The sequence below is a fragment of the Ursus arctos genome, unplaced genomic scaffold (genome assembly GCF_023065955.2).
Source record: "Ursus arctos isolate Adak ecotype North America unplaced genomic scaffold, UrsArc2.0 scaffold_5, whole genome shotgun sequence".
NCBI classification, from domain to species: Eukaryota; Metazoa; Chordata; class Mammalia; order Carnivora; family Ursidae; genus Ursus; species Ursus arctos.
This window is the reverse complement of record NW_026623067.1, coordinates 40,472,306-40,494,473: the sequence shown is the minus strand read 5'-3', so window position 1 is coordinate 40,494,473 and position 22,168 is coordinate 40,472,306.

Genomic DNA, 22,168 nt, shown 5'->3' with positions numbered 1-22,168 from the left:
TGTTATCCATCCGATACTTCAACATGACTTAATACATGGTTGTCATCTAGGGAGGGAAACAGACATGAGCACAAATAAATGGTAACATCAGGAAATCAAACAGCATGGTATAAGAAGCTGCATAGCATGTACTTAAGAACATGGGCTATAGAATAAGAAGACTGAGTTCAAATCTTGGTGCTATCTCTTACCAGCGGGATGAAATGAAGCAAATTTCTTAACCTCATCAGTCAATTGGAATAATAATCCCTGTCTATTGAAGCTACAGCAAGTATCAAATGAAGAAGTTTATGTAGGATGTTTAACACCATACCCAGAAGATAGTAGGCACACAATAAATGATAATCAGGACAATGATGAATGAAAGGATCATAAAGACATGTATAAAATGCTACAGGAAATCAAATCAAGGTATGGTTGATTCTGTTAAGAAGGGGTTTCATAGAGGAGAAGTATTTGAACTAAATCTGGAAGGGTAGAAGGAAGAAGGAAGACTGGGATATTTCAGGAAAAAAATATCGTAAACTAAAAATAAAAGGTAGATTTAAGGCTTATGAGCCTACAGAAAAAATAAATGATAAACTATCTTGAATCATGGGCTCCGCTATGGATAATAGGGAAGAAGACTTCCAAACCAGATCTTAGGGATATTCCCCAGACTGGGTTTCAGTTAATGACATAAATTGTGTTAAAGTGCTGTGTGTAGGGGCACCTGGGTGGCGCAGTCGTTAAGTGTCTGTCTTCGGCTCAGGGCGTGATCCTGGCGTTCTGGGATCGAGCCCCGCATCAGGCTCCTCTGCTGGGAGCCTGCTTCTTCCTCTCCTACTCCCCCTGCTTGTGTTCCCTCTCTCACTGGCTGTCTCTCTCTCTCTCTCTCTCTCAAATGAATAAATAAAATCTTTAAAAAAAAATAAGTGCTGTGTGTAAAGTATATGCAGTTAGCAGCTAGGACGTCAGGAGATGGGGCTTTTATTAAAGGCCCACTCTCTTCAAATGGAGACCTCCAGGTGTGTCGTGATCCTGTTTATCAGCTACTTCTGTTATCGAAAACTCTACTTAACCTTTTTTTTTTTTTTAATTCATGTGCACATTTTCAGGGCCTAACTAAAAATTCAAAGATGTGAACCATGATTTCTCTCTTTACTCAGAGGCTACCTTGTGCATCCGAGCCTAGCAAGAGCTCTTCAAAACTGTTCCAAAAAATGTTTTCAGTCATTACAATCAAAAAGAACATTCTCCTAAAAGCTTGCCTTTTTGTGCCTATGTCTGCGCTGTCTCCCCACACCTCCAGCTCAGGCCCTTCTCACTCTCTATGTTACTTCAGCCTGTCTCATGATTGACACCCTTGCTTGTGAGACTTTGAGCAATTTGGTATTTTGTTTATGATTGTTTTGAGCCTGGCATATTCTATAAGTCACCCAATACTTTCTATTCCATTACTACCCAGCTGACACTTGAGAAACACAGCTATTTTATTTTCCTCCCCCATTATTCATCCAGCCCCTCCATATGTATTTTTCTTACACATAAACCCAGTACTAAAAATACACATCAATTAAGGTTCTGCCAAAATACTTAGTGAATGAGTAATACGACTTGCCCGGGACCAGAAGTGTGGGGGTCCTAAAATAAATCCCTTTGAAATGAATGAACCAATTTGTCTGGAACCTGACTTCATGAAGACATTATGAATAACTCTGTGGGATACAAAGTCAGTGGGCTGGTACGAGGCTCGGCGTACACAGCCCATCAGCCTTCAAGTAATTGACATCGCTCCCCGATGTCGCCAGTTCAGCCAGTGTTCTCAGGGCACACGCGTATTGCAGCCCCTGTTTTGTTTTGTTTCAATTCTTTCCTTGCTCTCATCTTTAAGTACCTTATGTGTTTGTTTACCTACTTACTGTTTGTATCTTCCCTCTGGATTGTAACTCCATGAAGGGAGACCAGACTAGTCTGTGCCGTTTCCCACTGTGTCACCAGCACTAAGTCAGTGCTTTGCACAGGGTAAGTGTTCAGGTTTGTTGACTAGACCAACCCAAAGCCCCATAAGGCCAAACTAAGGACTAACTCCTTTTGTGCTTGTATGTCTCCTAAGCATGAAATAAGGATGTTGGGTGTAGCTGGTGAGCGCGGGCTACGCGGCTAGTACTGCACTAGCACACGAACGTAGATTCTGCTGCAGACTCCATAATCCCCACAACTGCCCTGCGTGATCTATGCTTGCATTGCCTTTGCACAGGAGACCAGCGATGCTCACAGAGCTTAGCTACTTCACCCAAGGTCAGATAGCTGGAAAGCAGAAGCCTTAGGGTCTGAATCTAGGACTCATCATAGCTTCTCAGTTTATCACGCTGCTACTCCTTCCCATCAAGCACCATGTATCTTCTTGACATTCTCAGGGTGTAACCCCTTTTGTATTGATCCTGAATTGAAAGGAAAGAAAGGAAATGTTGGTTTTAATGGCTTGCAGCTCCTTTTCTCAGATGCCCCAGAGTTATAGAGATGGTGACTCACCCTCCCACGCCTTATCCCCTCTGGTGACTTCAGTCTTCCACATCGTTTGGGAAGAGCAAAGCAAAACCGGTCCCTTTTCCGAAACTCCTCAATCTTTCCCAGTTACATTTCTAAGCAAATCTGGATGGACTCAAGCCTCACAAGGAAAGTCCCCCCATCGCATGGGTCCAGATTCTCTCCCTGCCCTTGAAGAATTTGACAGTCCACCTGAACTGTTTGACTACCTGCTTCGAGAGTGGTAAACTCTCCATTCAAAAGCAAAGCAGGAAGGGAAATGTACCCTTTGCCTGCCGACTGGATTTTCTCTTCCTGATCCCATTTGAAGCCACTGCCTGAGGCTTTTCAAGAGCTCTGGGACCAATGACTCTCTCCACTGCCCCTGGGGGCACAGTGCCACCCATTTGAATAAGGTAGACTACTTCTTTTATTTATTTATTTGCTTTAAAAAGGTCTCTGAGATCACATACATATTTTAATTTTCTTTTTTTCTTGCTTTTGTTTCCCTTGCCTATGGCGACCTGTCTGTTAAGAAGTTGCGGCAGCCGAGGTCAAAGAGGTTGCTGCCTGTGTTCTCCACTAGTATTTTGATGGCTTCCTGTCTCATATTTAGGTCTTTCATCCATTTTGAATTTATTTTTTTATGTGTGGTGTAAGACAGTGGTCCAGTTTCATTCTTTTGCATGTTGCTATCTAGTTTTCCCAACACCATTTGTTGAAGAGACTGTCTTTTTCCCATTGGATATTCTTCCTGATTTGTCAAAGTTTAGTTGACCATTAGGGTTTTGGGTCTGTTTCTGGGTCTTCTGTTCCATTGATCTTTGGGTCTGTTTCTGTGCCAGTACCATACTGTCTTGAGGATTACAGCTTTGTAATATAGCTTGAAGTCCAGAATCACGATGCCTCCAGCTTTCTTTTTCAGGATTGCTTTGGCTATTTGGGGTCTTTGTGGTTCCATACAAATTTAGAATTGTTTGTTCTAGCTCTGTGAAACATGCTGGTGGTATTTTGATGGGGATTGCATTAAATTCCATGAGCATGGAATGCTTTTCCCTTTCTTTGTGTCTTCTTCAATTTCTTTCGTAAATGTTCTGTAGTTTTCAGAGTATAGATCTTTTACTTCTTTAGTTAGACTTATTCCTAGGTGTCTTATGGTTTCTGGTGCAGTTGCAAATGGGATTGATTCCTTGATTTTTCTGCTGCTTCATTATTGGTGTATAGAAATGCAACAGATTTCTGCACATTGATTTTATAACCTGTGACTTTGCTGAATTCATGAAGAGTTCTAGCAATATTTTGGTGATGTCTTTCAGGTTTTCCACATAGTGTCATGTTGTCTGCAAATAATGAAAGTTTGACTTCTTCCTTGGCAATCTGGATGCCTTTTATTTCTTTTTGTTGTCTGATTGCTGAGGCTAAGACTTCCAATACTGTGTTAAGTGGCTAAAAGTTAGACATCCTTGTCTTGTTCCTAACTATAGGAGAGAAGCTCTCAGTTTTTCCCCCATTGAGGATGATATTAGGTGTGGGTCTTTTGTATATGAACTGTTGGGACTTCATCAAGATGAAAACCTTCTGCCCAGCAAAAGAAACAATCAACAAAACTAAAAGACAGCCAGGGAATGGGAGAAGATATTTGCAAATGATGTATCTTATAAAGGGTTAGTATCCAAAATCTACACAGAACTTATCAAAGTCAACACCCAAAAACAAATAACCCAGTTAAGAAATGGGCAGAAGACATAAATAAACACTTTTCCAAAAAAGAGATCCAGATGGCTAACAGACACATGGAAAGATGCTCAACATCACACATTATCAGGGGAATACAAATCAAAACCATGATGAGATACCATCTCACACCTGTCAGGATGGCTAAAATTCACAACACAAGAAACAGAAGTCGGGGAGGATGCAGAAAAAGGGGAACCCTCCTGCACTGTTGGTGGGAATGCAAACTGTCAAACTGGTATAGCCACTCTGGAGAACAGTATGGAGGTTCCTCAAAATGTTAAGATATAGAGCTACCCTATGACCCAGCAATTGCACTACTAGGTATTTACCCAAAGGATACAAAAATACAGATTCAAAGGGCTACATGAACCCCAATGTTTATAGTATTATCAACAATAGCCAAACTATGCAGAGAGCCCAAATGTCCATCGACTGATGAATGGACAAAAAAGGTGTAGTATATGTATACAATGGAATCTTACTTGGCCATCAGAAGAATGAAGTCTTTCCATTTGCAATGACATAGATGGAGCTAAAGGGCCTTGTGCTAAGTGGAATAAGTCAGTGAGAGAAAGACAGATACCATATGATCTCACTCATATGTGGAATTTAAGAAAGAAAACAGATGAACATGTGGGAAGGGGGAAAAGAAGAAAAGGAGAAAGGGAAACAAGCCATCAGAGACTCTTAAGGATAGAGAACAAACTGAGGGGTGAGGGAGGGATATGGGTGGGGGATGGGCTAAATGGGTGAAGGGTATTAAGGAGGGCACTTGTGATGAGCACTGGGGGTTGTATGTAAGTGATAAATCACTGAATTCTACTGCAGACACCAATATTGCACTGTATATTCACTACCTAAAATTTAATTAATTAATTAAAAAATAAATGTCTTATTCCATTAGATCACCACATTGATATTTTACTCCTCTGCAATACAAACTCTGAACCATTCATTATTCAATACACAGCAAATAGAACTTCTGTGCAGTGTTTTCAGATCATCCAAAGCAGTGCATCTTCTCCATAAAAGTTTGCACAAACTCTACAATATCACTTACCACACAAAATAATTATCTGTTTACCTGTTGTTTACCCATCATAGACTATAAATACCTGCGGTCAGGCATCATATCACATTAATTTTCTATTCCTTGCCTGTCACCTGGTGTTTAGCAGATCCTCAATAAGTGTTGAGTGAATTCTGTATACCTGCAGGTTATTCATCCTCTTTTGAAACACTTTGATTGACAGCTCACTATTTCAAGATCTAGCCCCTTCTCTTGTTGTGTAGATATAATTATTATAAGATCACGTATCTTCGTTGTATTGAGCTAACCTCAGTGGCCCTAACGCTTCCACCTTTTGTCCTGGTTTTGCCTTCTGGCCCAGCCAGGTGAAGTGTGCTCCTCTTTAAGTATTTGAAGACCATTAATGTGCCCCCTCCAAGCTGGCCCCCAGCTTGCCTTTACTGAGGGCCTAACAGGATGGCTTCTAAACTTGAACTGTTGTGGTTCCTCTTCCCAGGATAATCTAATTATCCAAATTCCTCTGAAAGAGGGGTGCCATGCCATGTCCCAGACATGGTCACCCCACCAAGGACTATGAGATTCTACTGAGCCAGACACGACATTTTTGCAAATAGCTTCAGTAACATGACATTTTTCTGTACTATATCAATTCTTTCTGTTATACCAATGTCTTTTTTTTTTTCCTCTAGGTAGGTTCGATTTCTAATTGATCCTGCTATAATTCATTTTACAACCTTACAAGTAAGATATCACATTTGTCAGAGTCTAAAGATGTTTGGGATCTTAGGGTGCTGAGGCACAGGACCCTTAACTCTGAGTCCAGTCATGTATTTTGGTGGTTAACTGATACGCTCTCTCCTTTTGTTGCTGATACCCTCCTTACTGATAAGCCTATAAATAATTAGGTTTTAAATAGTTGCCTTCTGAGTACATTTCCAGGCATGTGCTGGCCTTCATTCACTCCTCTGGGTAGGCGCCAACAAATCATAACAATAGCAGCATCTAGGCTTTTGTGCACTGAGCGCCAGGCTCTGTGCTAAGCAGTTTACATGCTTGTCAGCTAGGATAGGTGGGGTTGGCACAACGATAAACAACCCCCAATTCTCGGTGGTTTAAACAACATTTATTTTTTTATCTCACTAGTGTGGGAGAGAAGGGGTAGAATTTCACTCAACCTAGTCACTAGAGGGCCGGCTGAATAGAAGTTCTTTCTCGACATGTAATTCCTCATCATCATGAGAGAGGGAAGGAGACCTCACATTTCTTTTCCTTGTTGGTTCTAAAAGTTCCTTCCAGAAGCAACACAGACCATTTCTGCTCACATTTCATCAGCCAAAACAAGGTGCGTAACCTACAGATCGGACTTCATTTTTTAAATTTTTCGGTACAGCCCTTAGTAGAGTGTCTGACCCAGAGTGACCACCAGGAAAATAAATGGTGAAATACTGGATGGATGGCTGGCTGGCTGGCTGGCTGGATGGATGGATGGATGGAGTCTCCAGTTAGGATGCCCCTAGCCCAACAAACCCCAGCGTAAAACAGCTTAAGACATGAAAAAAACTTATTCTCTCACATACTGAGAGATTGTGAGGCTGAAGTGGGCCGGTCCAGAGCTGAGTGAGTCTGAGGTTTGGGGAAGTCACTAAAGATCTAGATCCTTTCATCTCTCCACTCTGCCATCCCCTGAATGTGCTTTGGCAGCCTCCCCAGTTCCAGGCCATAAGGTGGCTGCAGCAGTTCAACAACCATGTCCAATGACAGCAGCATCCAGAGTAAGAAGCAACCAATGCTTCTGTGGGATCCTCTGTAAGGAAAGCTTTGCCAGAAACTTCCCCAGCAGATTTCCCACCATGTCTCTGTGGCCAGAGTGGTGTGACGTGCTCGTGCCTAAACCATCATTGGCAGGTGGCGTGGGGTTCCTACAATTCATTTAGTCCAGTCGGACCCACCTCCAGCCTTGGATGGGATGGCTCTCCTCTGAGGAGGAAGGTGGATCCCTGAATACACTTGGAGTTTTGTTAACGAGAGAAAAGAAAGGAATGGATGTTAGGGGGAACACATAGGGGTCGACCCCCCAAGTGTCTTCTGACATTGACTGCTTTTCACCATTATGGCTTTGACCCCTCTAGCTTTCTGGGTCTGTCAATGATCTTCTGAGATCGTCTTTCATTAATTTCATCACCACCCCCCACTGACTTCAATTAAGTCAGAAGTTTGTTGTGATTGGGTCAGTTGGCTTTTTGAGGTCCAGATTCATTTGATATAGAATAACTTGATATTAGCTATATAAACTACTTAACATATAAAAGGCATAAATCAAATACAGTTTCTTCAAGGAATTGTTAAAGACCACCAGTCTACCAACATATCACCTTAGTTACCACCTCAGCAGGGAGAAATCACTCAATGACGAAATGAAGAACATTAGAAAAAAAGGCTGGCATGTATCCTCCGTTACATGATCCAGAGCTCTTGGCCATGCCTTATCTGTGCTTAGATATGATCACAGGCCTCGTTCCAGACTGTTCTCCAACTTACCAGGATCTCTCCCTAGAATCTGCACCTCTGTTTCATTCCCCACTCCTTCTGCTTCCCTGCTTGACTCCTAATTACAGTTTGTGTCACCACTGAAATCCTGTAGGCACAGTGAGTACCTTGTATTCTTTCAGACCACCAGAAGACACCTGTCATAGTGCTTATCACACTTCATTTTAAGACTTGTTTTATTGTCGTTCTCTACTTTTAAGACCATATATAAGCTCATGAGCTGTACAGACTACATTCGTGTGCTTACCCTTGCACCTGCACTGCTTACCCCATGGGAGAGGGTCACTGATCATTTTGTTTCTTAATGAGTGAATGACCTAATAGCATCTGTCAACATTACAGCAGAACATTCTGTGGTATCATCTGGCAGATCCACCGTTTTTTAACTCAGTACCACAGAATACAACTTGTCATTGTCTTGTCCCAATCCATGGGCCTGGGGCTGAAAAAGATCCATCTGATTCCCACAGGGAGATGGTTTATACCCCCATCAGTGGTACCTATGATCGTTGTCAGTTGCACAACTCCTTTGTTAGTTTTGTGCTCATTTCTATGGTGACCTTGTTTATGGCAAACAATACTTGTTTTCCATTTTCAACAGTAATTTCTTTTGTTTCCTTTTTAACAAAAAAATATTTTAAATAAAGCTTTGTATATAATAGCCAAAAACTAAAAGCAGTCCAAATGTCCACCAGCAGGTGAATGGATGAATTGTGGCATATCTATACAAAAGAATATTCTATTAATAATAATTTATCAAAAAGCAGTAAAAAGGAACAAGCCATCGACAGATGAATGGATAAAGAAGTGGCGGTATATGTCTATAATGGAATATTACTCAGCTATCAAAAAGGATGAAATCTTAACATTTACATCAACATGGATGGAACTGGAGGGTATAATGCTGAGCAAGATAAGTTAATCAGAGAAAGATAGTTATATGGTTTCACTCATGTGGAATATGAGAAATAGTGCAGAGGATCATAGGGGAAGGGAGGGAAAATGGAATGGGAAGAAATCAGAGTGGGAGACAAACCATGAGAGACTCTTAACTATGGGAAACAAACTGAGGGTTGCTGGAGGGGAAGGGACCAGGGTAACTGGGTGATGGACATTAAGGAGGGCACGTGATATGATGAGCACTGGGTGTTATATGCAACTGATGAGTCACTGAACTCTACCCCTGCAACTAATGATGTACTATATGTTGGCTAATTGCGTTTAAATTTAAAAAAGGAACAAACTATTGATATATGCAACAATGTGGATGAATTTCAAAATTATGCACAAACAAGGCAGGCAAAAAAGTACATATTTTTCCATAAAATTCTGGAAAATGCAAACCAATATGTAGCGACAGAAAGCAAATTAATGGTTGCTTGAGCGTGGGTACAAAAGGAGGCATGGATTTTAAAGAAGCATAAACTGTAGGGAGTGATGGATCTGTTCTTTATTCGTTATCTTGGTTGTGGTCATGGTAGACAACAAGACCAGTTTTGACATGATCAAAAGTGATCAAGTTGTATATCTTAAATATGTGCAGGTCCTTGTGTTTCAGTATTTCCTCAAAGTTGTTTTTAAAAAAACAGGTTTTATAGGGCCGTGGGAGTCACTGAAACAAAGTTTAAATTAAACTCTAAATACAATGGGGAGCTACTAATGGGTTCTAAACAAAGGAAGGGCATGATTAGATTTAATATCTAATGTGACAGAGACACTCAAGTTTTTTAAATCTCTTACGTGACCTAACCTCGAGTATCTCAACGTAAGGCAGCCACAGAACACTCAACTGATACTTGCTTATAGTAACTGTTCTGACTTTGGATTCGTTGGAGTATTTGCTCTCTTAAATGGAGAGAAAGGTCAAGGCTGGAGTGGGGATACCACAGTGATGTGGGTGCACATTGAGCAAGCAACAGGCAGAAAATGTGAAACCAAACCTTCCTCTTCCCACAATGGACTGAGGAAGAACTAACCACCACAGCGGCAGAGCTCATTTACTGGGTGCTTCCTACATAAAATCTACAATATAACATCTGTTCTTTCTAATAGTTCTTTGAAAAGAATTGACGTACCCAGGAGACTAGAGGAAGCAAATCTCTGTCCCAGCCCTTTCATAGAGGAAGAGAAAGGAGCCAGGAAATGTTAGATCAGGAAGTCTGATTTTGATAGCAAGTAAGGATCCTAAGAGATGAATAAGGGATGAGCTCACCCCCATTGTGGCTCCAGCTTGCCGTCACCGCTGCTTGAGAGAGCACAGCGCCTTTGAGAGAGCCTCAACAGTCGTGCTTAGAAGACGGGGTATGAAAAGAAGTGGTGGAACATCTAAGGTAATAAGAAGAACCCTGGGATTGAAAATCTCCTGAAATCCAAAATCATTACCTTAAATCCAATGGTTTGTTTAGGCCTCGAGTTTAAGCATTAATGGCTAAGGGTTAAGAAGAGAGGAGGGACGGACTCCGTGTCAACTGCAACTTGTTTCCGAGGCACTTAAAAGCCCTTAAAGAGGCACTTTGGAACTATCTTCAACTTACCCAGTTGTCACTGACAGAACCTTTTCCTAACACTTGTCAACTAGGATACTGCTCTGGTTGAGGTAGAAATTTTACACATTGTTTTATCACTCAATTCATCATGACACTGTATAAACAGTCTGACCAAACCCAGTCTGTTGTCAATGCTGGGAAATGCCTCTTAACTCCCACTCTGACAGGAAGTCACCACTGTTGGTTTAGCTAATAGAATTTCTTAAAAGTTCCTTTGACACAGCTGCTGGAAGTTGCGCTTTATCCTCCTCTTCATGAGTGAGACTTCCTTTCAAATGGCTCCTACTCGCGCACATGTATGAAGTGCCTGCCACGGACAGGACCAGGAGCACCGAGGAGGGCATGCTGCCTGGCTCAACGTGTAAGGGTGGCCTGGCACCTGGGGTCTCAGGCGGTGTAGGACAGTCGAGAAAGCGCAGAATTGGCGAAATCGCGTTGCCATCCGTGTCTGAATGATAAAGGCAAAAGAGATCCCTTCAAGTGGAACCTGCCTTTAAGTTAAATACAAATCTAGCTGAGAGAGTGGACTTTTCAAGGACGTACTTCAAGCGAAGGAATTAAAAAATGAAAACATGGTCGCTTCCGGAATTGTTAGAACCAGGAATTGTGGCCTACGGTAGTGCTGCCTCCCTAAGATGATAAAGTCCTAAAGATGAAGGGAGGTGTCACAGCTCTTCTTTGTCCGGTGCCCAAAAGACAGTTTGTTCCTAGGAAAACAAAGACATAGACCCAACTGCAGAAAAAGTTGAAGACTGCCCTTTGGCTGGATATCGCAGTCCTTAGCGCCTCTCCTCCCTGAGAGATGGGGATACAAGAGAACTTAATAAACATAGATTTTCTCTGGCTTCTATATAAATACGGTCAGAAGATGGGAATCTAACTTGTGGGACTCTGAGTCATTCTCTTGTGTGAAATCATGAAAGCACGAATTTCATAACGGCAGCGATCTATATTTGTATTATTCTCTACTGTCTTCCCAGTGCCCGGCTCCTCATAGATGCTCAGTAAATTTTTTTTGAATAAAATCAAGAAAATATATGTTCCCACTTGTGTAAAAAACAGAAAAGAAAACATGAATTTCTGGCAACGTTTAAGAAACAGGAGTTATTTCTGAGAAGAAGAGGAGGAAGAAATTTTATTTTCCAGCTTTTTTCACGTTTAAATTTTTTCTTGTGAATTTGAATCACCTTTATAATTAGGGTGAAAGACTAGTTGAAAAGAAAGCACTCCTTAATTCCTTTTGAGAAATGGGCTTTAGCAGAATTAAAAAAAAAAAAAAAAAGTCTTTTCCCCTTTGACCTGAAGAGCAGCCTTGCCCCTGGGGAAAGGGGAGGGGAGAGGGAGGGGGTGGGGGAGGACGGAGGTCAGAGACCAGAAACTTAGCGCAGCCTCTGAGTAAGTCTCACGGGGTGTTTGTGTCAATGCCTGTGGTTCCTAACCTCTGAGAAATATTGAAGAGGGCTACTTCAAGGAATATTTTGGAGTTAAAGTGATAAAATTAAAAAAACGAAGGCATTTAGCATAAAGAGGAGGGAATCTGGAGGCAGGTTGCCTGAGTCTGAGCCCTGCTTCTTCTCTTGCTAGCTGTATCATTGATCTTCATCAGCTCAATTTGCTAGGCCTCAACCTCCCCATCTGCCAAATAGGGATGAGAGCTGTACCCGGTTCCTCAGGTTGCTGGGAAGATAGACCCAGTCGACGCTCTCAGGCCCCTAGAGTGATGTTTGGCATCGTCATCCTCTCAATGTGCGTCAGCTTTTACAGATGCAGAGGAGCCCAGAAAAAAAAATGAAGTTCAAAAACACCATGGATATTGATGCAAATTCATGTGCATCAGCCTGTCTGCGTTCTTTTCTATGAATGCAGAAACCTAATAATACCCTTTTTCTTTCCTTTTGTGCATATTAAATTGTTCTCTGTTTGACATAGGTACAATTTCATTTTGCAACTGGTAGACGTAAGGGCAGCCCCAGAGGTGAGACATAAAAGATCCCATGGTGTAATGAGAGTCTTTGCATTAAAGTGAGCATTGCAATGTCTTCTCATTTTACCTCTAAACAGACTCATTTAAGAGGAAAGACAGGAAAGCAAAAATCCAAACATGAGGTAAGTGGCTACCCTTGACGGTACAGACGACTTGGGCTGTGTTTTGTGAACACGCCTGTTTGTTCACCAAAAGACAGATAGTAATATAGATTTCAAAAGAAACTGCAGGGCTTACTCTGAGTGTGGGTGGCTGGGTGGATTTCAGAGCCTAAAACTTCAGTTTCTGTGATCTGCCCACTTAGAGTAATTGGAGGTCCTAGCCCAGTTTCCGGGATGGTCTCCTAAAGGAGGTAACCGAAGACGCAGGGGGCACGGCCACCCCTCGTCCTGAAGCCAACTGGTATTTCCCCTGCACACTTTCTCTGTTGTGCATCTATTAAATGTACCTTTTCTGTCTGCCCTTCTCCCCCTCAGGGAACATGTTCCTGGCTAGTCTTTGATTCATCCTTCCCCTCATTTCCAATGAAAAGCATCTACTCAACCTAAAGTAAAATAAACATTATGGGTCAAATCAATCCAAGTGACTTGAATATCAAAGTCGCCCCCCCCACCCAGCAAAAAAAAAAAAAAAAAAATCTCCACGGAGTATCAATTTTGGCTTTCTGCTCTGTTTTCTTTGGGTACTAATCAGAAACACATTACTACTATTGCTCAGTCTTAGAGGGAATATTTTCATCATGTTTTTTTCTCTACATCTTTCATCACTGATTTTTTTTTAACATGAGAAAATTTGGCTTATCTTTTATTCCTTCCAAATAGAGACTTATTTGTGCTATGATATATGACATTGAATAATTAAAATTATCTGGCAGGGCTGTGAGGCCATCGTGTCCCATTCCCAGTTGCCTGCCCCTGTTCCCTACAGCTGGCCTCCCCTCCCCAGTCTGTCAGCATTGAGGTACAGACACAGATCTCCCCAAGTAGCCACACAATCTGAATTTACCCTTTGCCCAGCAGTTCCTCCTGCCCCACTGGGATTGTTGCACTGGTGTGTGTTCACCTAACAGCTGCTCCACATAGAAGGAAAGCTGTCAGTGTGCAGAGCAGGGGCTGCTCAAGTAAGCCAGAGAGGGACGCATCCTGCCCCCGGTTTGAGGTGACTTGTCCCAAGGTTCATCTTTGTTTCTCCATGAAACTGTTAGACATCCCCATGAAATCAGAAGTCCTTGGACTTCTAGGAATGAAGAGGTAACATCAACTACCACTTGAGTACTTTTTATGAACCAAGGTCTTCCTAAACAGTTTATGTCGATTAATTCAATCAATCCTCCCAACAGCTCTATAGAGTAGGTGGTATTATTACCCCCCATTTTACAGGTGAAGAAACTGAGGCTCAGAGACATTACGTAACCTGTCCAAGGTCACACAGTAGTAAGCTGAGGCTCTGGGAGACTTAGCAACTAGCCCACCAGTTGAATCTCTGAGATGTCCCTCACCCAAGTTCCCTCCCCAGGCCCTGCTCTGGAGAAACTGGTCATTGTGTGCTTCTCCTATTCCCTCCACACATTCCATCCTATCATCTGTACCTCTTTACTGTTCTTATCTATTTGTACTGTGTCTCTTTCTTCTGGTCCTCTAGGTTGGGGACCTGTTGTACTGACCTGTAGATTCCCAGGACCTAGCATATCCTTGGCACTTAATCCCACTGCAAGTGGTTTTCTTCCCTTATTTTAATTCTGATCATTTGGTAGCAACTACCAGTAGAGCTGTGTTGAGGATGCTTCTGAGCAAGTGTGCAGTCGTTGGGGAGGGAGTGATAAGCCATGGCTTATCTTGGGAGGGAGTGTAGCAGACCTCTGCAACTCATTCACTATCTCTCATTCCAGGGGTCCTCTCAGGGTCCAGAACAGTGCACACTCTGTTTGGTCATTTGTGACTATTCTGAGCATTTTGAGCAGTTTTGAGTTGTCTATTCCAGTGCCCTATAGAGTCAAGAATGTTTCACCCATAAACCCCAGCACTTTCAGAATTACTGCTGGACTGTGATTCTAACCACATTGTCTGAAAAAAAAAAAAATCACCATTCCTAACGTCCTTTTGATTACAATACTCGGGAATATCGGTCTTTGGAAATCTAGCCAAACCATAGCAAATCAGAAAAAGACCAAAGCTATGGACAGAGATTTGAGAATTTTTGTGCATGGGTGGGTTTAGACAGCAGGGTAAGAGATGAGTACAGAAAAAGGCAGATCCTTGGGGCAAATGTCAGGCACACAGGTTGGAGGAGATTCTGGGAGGAAAGGGGAAGCCGAGGGGTTCAGGGAGTTTGAAGACCAGAGTTCACCCAGTCCAAATGCTGTGAAGAATGGTACCAGGCCCCTGGAATGGAAAGATCTGTAAGAAGCAGCCCCACAGCACACCAAGCAAGAAGTAGTGTGAGCATTGTCTGTAAAGAATTTACAAATAACACAACAAATAAAAGTTTATTGCCTTTTAGGGGAACCTGGGTGGCTCAGTCAGTTAAACGTCTGACTCTTGTTTGCGGCTCAGGTCATGATCTCAGGGTCCTGAGATCGAGCCCCTCGACAGGCTCCATGCTGGGCATGGAGCCTGCTTAATATTCTATTTCTCCCTCTCCCTCTGCACCCCCACCACCCTGTTCATGTGCTCTCTCTCTCAAAAACCAAACAAACAAACAAAAAACCCCACAAAATATCGCCTTTTATTATCACCATGTGCTAGGAATTCTAAATAATGCCAGTGATGAAATACTCTTCCCTCAAAAAATCTCTTGTTGATCAAAGCTGTAATCAGTTACTGCAGTTACAGTTGAGTTTTGGTAATAAACATGTAAGATTCATATTAGCAGAATTCAACTTCCTATCTTTTTTTTTTTTTTTTTAAAGATTTTGTTTATTTATTTGACAGAGATAGAGACAGCCAGCGAGAGAGGGAACACAGGCAGGGGGAGTGGGAGAGGAAGAAACAGGCTCCTAGCAGAGGAGCCTGATGTGGGGCTCGATCCCATAACGCTGGGATCACGCCCTGAGCCAAAGGCAGATGCTTAACCACTGTGCCACCCAGGCGCCCCTCAACTTCCTATCTTTAATGGATGTCTTTGTATTGCACATGGGAGATAATTCAGAGAATTCCCAATTATATAATTGCTACCTGTTTTCTTTTCTAATGTAGGTTTGTTACATTATTTGAGTGTGCTTCAGCTCAGTGTGTCTCCAAACCCTTGATACCACATATTCCTGGGTTGAAACAGGAGATATAAAATTAAAAATGATAATACGCGGATTGTAAAAATGAAGAAATACAATTTGAGTTATTTCAACGCTGCCATTCTCTGTAAACACATGGAATTATTTGTATTTAAAATTATGTGACAGGAGAGGCCCTTGGGGGGCTCAGTTGGTTAAGCGACCTACTCTTGATTTCGGCTCAGATCATGATCTCATGGGGTCGACTCCTGGGATCAAGCCCAGTGTCAGGCTCTGTGCTCAGCAGGGAGACTGTTTGAAGAATCTCTCCCTTCTCTCTCTGCCCCTCCTCCCGCTCACATATTGCTCTCTCTCTCTCTCTCTCTCCCACCCCCAAATAAATAAATACATCTTTAAAATTATTTGACTGGAGAACCATTTAAAGGTTGCTAGAATTGATCTCAAATAAGCAAAGACGTGGACATTATTGTAATTTCTGTAGTTTATTGTAAAGTGGGACTTTTCTGAGTGTCTGCCAAACTTGTAATTCAGAATTTTTCTCTATATATGTTTCATGCAAAAGAAACTTTTCAAAATTAAGATTTTTTTAAGGTGTTCTGCAATCCGCCATAAGAGACGATAGATTGACAAATCTGATTATCCATCCAAGCAACAAGAATTTGTGAGCAGAGCTACTCTGATAAAATCATTGGCAAAGGTGCAAGAGTCAAGGAAACAAATTGTAATACTGACATTCATTTCTGTGGTAGATCAATTAGTAGGTACGAGACTTCCCTTTTGCTCAAAAAATACAGGAATGTAATTAAAACGCATTGGTCCAGTTACCTTTTGGTGCATCGTAATACTAGATTTTTTCTATTTTTTACTGGCATGAACACATATAATACTCTATTCTACATAAAACACAGTAACAGAAACTTTTTGCTCTCTGCATTTCTTTTCTGGCCGCGATGATTGATTTTGTTTCGTGATTATGACTGGAAATAGTGCAGTCATACTGAGAAGGAAGAGGTTTCGCTCAGGGTGGTCTCCTTGGGGTGTCAGAGCCGCATCCACCCCGGAGGCTTCTGCAGCCCCGCCGGGAGGGACCCAGCACAAGCAGATAAGGTTCAGGAAAGGGTGCGGGTGATATGCAAAAGAGCGTGTGCAGGTAGGATTGGGGGCGCAAGGTGTCCAGTTCTGCTGGGGGGAGAGTTGGGTGGGGAGTTTTCAGGAAGACCTGGGTAGAGGGGCTGTTATCTAGCTGCGGGAGTTGGGGCAAGTGCCAGGGCCATGCTTCCTGTCAAGTGCTGAAGTGCAGAAGGCTGAAGGGACCTGTGGTAAAGGATGCACTTTCCTCCACTTACAAAGCCCTGAGCCTTGAGCAGGTTATGTAATGTCTCCGCGCCCGCCTGTAAAAAAGAAAAACAAGAGTGAAAACAGGACTGCCGGGAGAATTCGAGAACAGGGCTTAGAACACAAAGAGCGTGCTTGAATAACAGTGGGGAGGAACTCTGGGAGGGATGGCAGCAACCGTCAGCCTGTAAAGGTAAAGGAATGAGTGGCCGGCAGCAGAGATTCAGGTCCCAGGAGATCCAGCCGCACTTCTAGAAGTGAGGCCCTGAATGGCTCGAAATGCTACCGAAGATGGCGATGGAGGGAAGGGAATAGACCTTGTGGATCCTGTCATGTCTTCATCCAGCTATTCTAGGTGGTCTCCCGCCTGCCCCATCCATCTCTATCAACCCGTGTTTTATTTTCTGCATAGCGCTTGACCAAACTTCTTGACGTGGTCTTGTTTGTTTCTTTGTTTACCGTCCTCCCTTTCCACCTTAGAATGTAAATTTGCAGGGAACAGCATTTTGACTGTCTTATCCACCTCTGTGTCTGCAAAGCCTGGAATTATCCCTGGCCACCACTCAAATACCTGTTAAATGAATTACTTGTTGAATTGGTGTCCTATCCCCTCATTACCACCTAAAGGAAGGGGTGATTTGAGCTTATTTGCCAGCAGAGAGAAAGAATCCAGACGTGGGGGAAACCTTGACGAACCGGAGAGAAGGAATTATTAGGAGCCGCAGATAAAAAGCACAGGTGGAGGATGAGAGAGGAGAGGATAGAGAATATTTCTTGCCCTGAGTATCGGATTTCATCTAGAGCTGACTAATATCCCTCTAGCTTTCATTCTCAGACAGCTGGGCTCTGATACTTGTGTGATTAGGCACTTGCTATAATTAATCATCTTTATAAAATAGCTCAGAGGGTTCTACCCAGCAAGTAGCCGTCCTGCCTCGTTAAGGTCCTCCACAGCCTTTCATTTATGTGTTGGTTTGCTCCCTAAAATAAGCTGACTTTTCTTACTCTTAGCAACTCTAAGATGAAGGAGTGGTTTGCATGAATCTTGTTTAGATAGTTCCATGTGCGCATGGAAAGAAGTGAGCATCTGAGTCTCCGGAAAGTGTTTAACAGAAAGGAAAATGTCCACCTGTGGGTAGGAAGTTACAGCTAAGGAAGGACTAGCAGAAAAGGGAGATTTCCCTGACTTCTCAGCTTTAACACCAGTAAATATATACCCCAAAGTATAGCATTATGCTGCATGTGAAGGCCACATAGTTCACCCTGTATTTTAATGAATGCATAGAGACGATACCTTTCCTTTGACATTTATCTTTAATATAGTTATTTATCTTTGGAAAGGAGTCTTAATGGAACACTTGGCAAAGATAAAAATCATTCCATGACCGTTGATGCAGAAATGCATAAAATTCTGGGATCTGCAGCAAACTGCGTGATAAACATTAAACCAAAACTACAGAAGTGATCAAAAGATATTTTTCTAGACTTTGGCAGTGGTAAATAATATAAGTTGAATTTGTTTTTCCGTGTAATTACTATTGGTGAAATCAGACGATTTGATAAACAATAACAATGTCATGAGTGTTTCTTTGAGAAGTTAGAAAAGAAGACATCTGAGTAAAATAAAAAAAATTCCCAATCCCAGTAGGAGTATCACTGAGCCAGGGGATCCAGTCTCCATTTGCCTTTTTCATCGTAATGTTACATTTGTTATTTTTTTTAAAGATTTTATTTATTTATTTGACAGAGAGAGAGACAGCCAGCGAGAGAGGGAACACAAGCAGGGGGAGGGGCAGAGGAAGAAGCAGGCTCCCAGCGGAGGAGCCTGATGTGGGGCTAGATCCTAGAACGCCAGGATCACTCCCTGAGCCGAAGGCAGACGCTTAACGACTGAGCCACCCAGGCGCCCCACATTTGTTACATTTTTTAAAACTGTCATAACTATATGTATGAAACACAACAACATAAAATTTTCAGTTTCTGCCTTTCTTTATTCCCAACGAATATTTGATTAATTAATTTTTGAATTACTGCTGTATCTCCTCAATCCCGTCTAATGAGCTCCTTTGTCAGCAGTGAGAATCTGGAGATGGGGAAGAGCTTGACCATATTAAAAAGCAAGAATCATTGGAAGCCTTCATTGCCGATGTTTGCCCTTATTCATTCAACCAACGTTGATCAAGCTTCTTTCTCATGGTAGGCATTTTTAGAGACCCTGGGGATGGATGGGTAAATGTGCTGAAGACTCTGCCCTCCTGCATAAGCTCGTGTAGACAGAAGGGAGATAAAAAAGACAGGAAAGCTGAGGACAGAGCAGTGGAGCACATTGAGAACCTGACAGAGCAGTAAAAACAAGGCGAAGAGACTAAGAAGCACCTTGTAGGGCAGAAGGGAAACAAGAAGAGCTTGGAATCATGAGAGCTTTCAAGATCCTGGCTTTGAGAAGGAGGGCATGGTCACTGGGGGCAACTGCTATTGCAAGAGACCAAATACAGTGAAGGCAAAGCACTGGCCACTGGATTTGGAAAGATTCCAGTAGGCTAAGAGGTTGAAAAGAGCAAATCAGTGGAGTTGTTGGGGACAAAAGCCATCTAAAGAGAATAAAGAGAGAAATGGGAGGTCCCAATGCAGAAGCATTAGGTTTCAACAACTTTGATTATAAAGGGAATTTTGTAAATGAAGTTTGTCTGGAAACTAGATGAGTTCACGTCAGAAGACAGTAAGTCACAAGGACAGTGGTAAGACGGGAGACCCAGAGCCCCTCAGCTCACCTTCACCTCTTCGTGGTCATGCAGAAATTGAAGCCTGATGTGTCAGATTTCCAATTTTTAAAGAAAATCTAGAAGGCCGTAGAGTTTTTAATCTCCCAATTGTACATGTTGACTCAATTTATTTTAAAAATTCATGTGACAATCAAATCACATCTGTGGGCCAGATGGTTGAACAAATGAAAAGCCCTGGTCTAGTGATTTGAGCTGCCGGGGAAGTTGGATGCCTGTCTTCTGCTCTCACTTAGACTTCTCTTCTCTTTCTGAGTAATACCCACCTCACATACTTACTTTTCTGTATTCTGCTCTCAAGTGGAAAAAATGTTAACCACTCGATGCTTGTCTAAGTCATACTGAATAACTGCTTTTACCTTTTCTCAATTGAATTGATGAGTTGTTTTGATTTGTTTGATTAAATGTTTGTTAAACCAACAGTAAACAAGCAGAAAACTTTTAAAAAGCAATAGCATTTACCTTTTTTCTCTTTCACAGTAAGAACACTCAAGATCTATTCTCTTAGCAAATTTCAAGTACACAATACAGTTTTGTCAACTATAGTCACATTGCTGTACACCAGTTCTCCAGAGCTTATTCATCTCACAAAGCTGAAAATTTGTACATCTTGACCAACGTCTCCCCATTTCCCCCTTCCCCAGCTCCTGGCAACCACTATTCTACTCCTTGTTTCTATGAGTTTGACTGTTTTGGATTCCACGTACAAGTGAGATCATACAGTATTTATCCTTCTATGACTGGCTTATTTCACTTAGCATAATGCTCTCAAGGTTCATTCATCCATGTTGTCACAAATGGCAGGACTTCCTTCATTTTTAAAGCTGAAAAATATTTCATTGTGTGTGTATCTTACATTTTCTTTACCCATTCATCTGTAGATGAACATTGAGTTTTTCCCCTGGCTTGGCTCTTATGACTATCAGTGAATATTTCACAGTGTATATGTATATTGGGTCATCAGGTTGTACACCTTAAATACATTTAATTTTTTATTATCAATTATACCTCAATAAAGCTGGGGGAAAAAAGAATGGTGGGAAATTACCCGTAGATTACATACACCCTCCATGTGGGTGAGGGGACAGAACGAACTGTGTCTGGGCAGCTGCTGGGCATTCCAACAAATGGAAGATGCTCTACTCCTATATTACATACGCTGCACCATTCTCCAATGGTAAATAAATATAGCATTATTTAAAACAAAAAGCAGTAACGTTTTCAATAGCAGTAAAGATAACATCAAATATAGAGAGTGTAGAAAGGTAACAAAATCAAGCAAAACCTCTACACAAAAAAAACTTGCAAAACATTATTAGCAGAAAGCAGTAATGATGTTAAATAAATGGAAAGATATTCCATGTTCCATGATTGGAGTTTTCAATATATGAATGATGTCATTTCTTTCCCAATGGATCTTTTCATTCAGTCACTGGCCTTGCAGTAGGCAGTCCCAACCAAAATTCCAGAAAGCTTTTCAGATCCTAAAATTTAAATGGCAATGAAAAAGGCAAAGAACACCAAAGTAACACTAAAGAAGAACAAAGTTGGATTTCAAGATTCATTGTAAAGCTACAATAAATAAAACTGTGGTGTTGGCATTAGTATAGACAAGTAGTGGAACAGAACAGAGAATACAGGAATAGATCCATGGATATGTAATCACTTGAATTATGACAAGTGGCTTTTTCTTCGTGCTAGGACAGTTAGAAATTGAATTTTTATCAACCATACACAAAAATCAATCCAGTTATATTTTCAACTTAAGTATGAGAGGCAAAACAATAAAATACCTGTAAGAAAACATTGGAGAATATCTTCACAATCTTGAAGTAGCCAAATATTTTTTTTAAAGATTTATTTATTTTTGAGAGAGAAAGAAATGTGTGCAGTGGCGAGGGGCAGAGGGAGAGAGAATCACAAGCAGACTCCCTGATGAGCATGGAGCCCAGAAGTGGTACTTGGTCTCAAGACCCAGAGATCATGGCTTGAGCTGAAATCAAGAGTCTGATGCTCAACTGACTGAGCCACCCAGGTGCTCCTGAGGTAGCCAAAGATTTTATTTTAAGACTTTATTTATTTGAGAGAGAGGAAGAACACAAGCAAGCACCAGCAGGGGGAGGAGCAGAGGGAGAGGGACAAGAAGACTCCCCACTGAGCGCAGAGTCCGACTCAGAGCTTGATCCCAGGACCGTGAGATAATGACCTGAGGCAAAACCAAGAGTCTGACTCTCAACTAACTGAGCCACCCAGGCACCTCCAGATTTTTAAACAAGGCACAAAACATTAAAGTACCATAAAAGAAAAGATGGATTAATTGGATCACATTAAAATGAGAAGTTATATGCATCAAAAACTATCTTTAGGAGAGTAAAAAGGCAGGCCACAGAGTGGGAGAATATATTTGCATTGCATATACTATTTGAACAAAGCAGCCATATCTAAAATATGGAAGTCCTGCAAAGGGAAAAA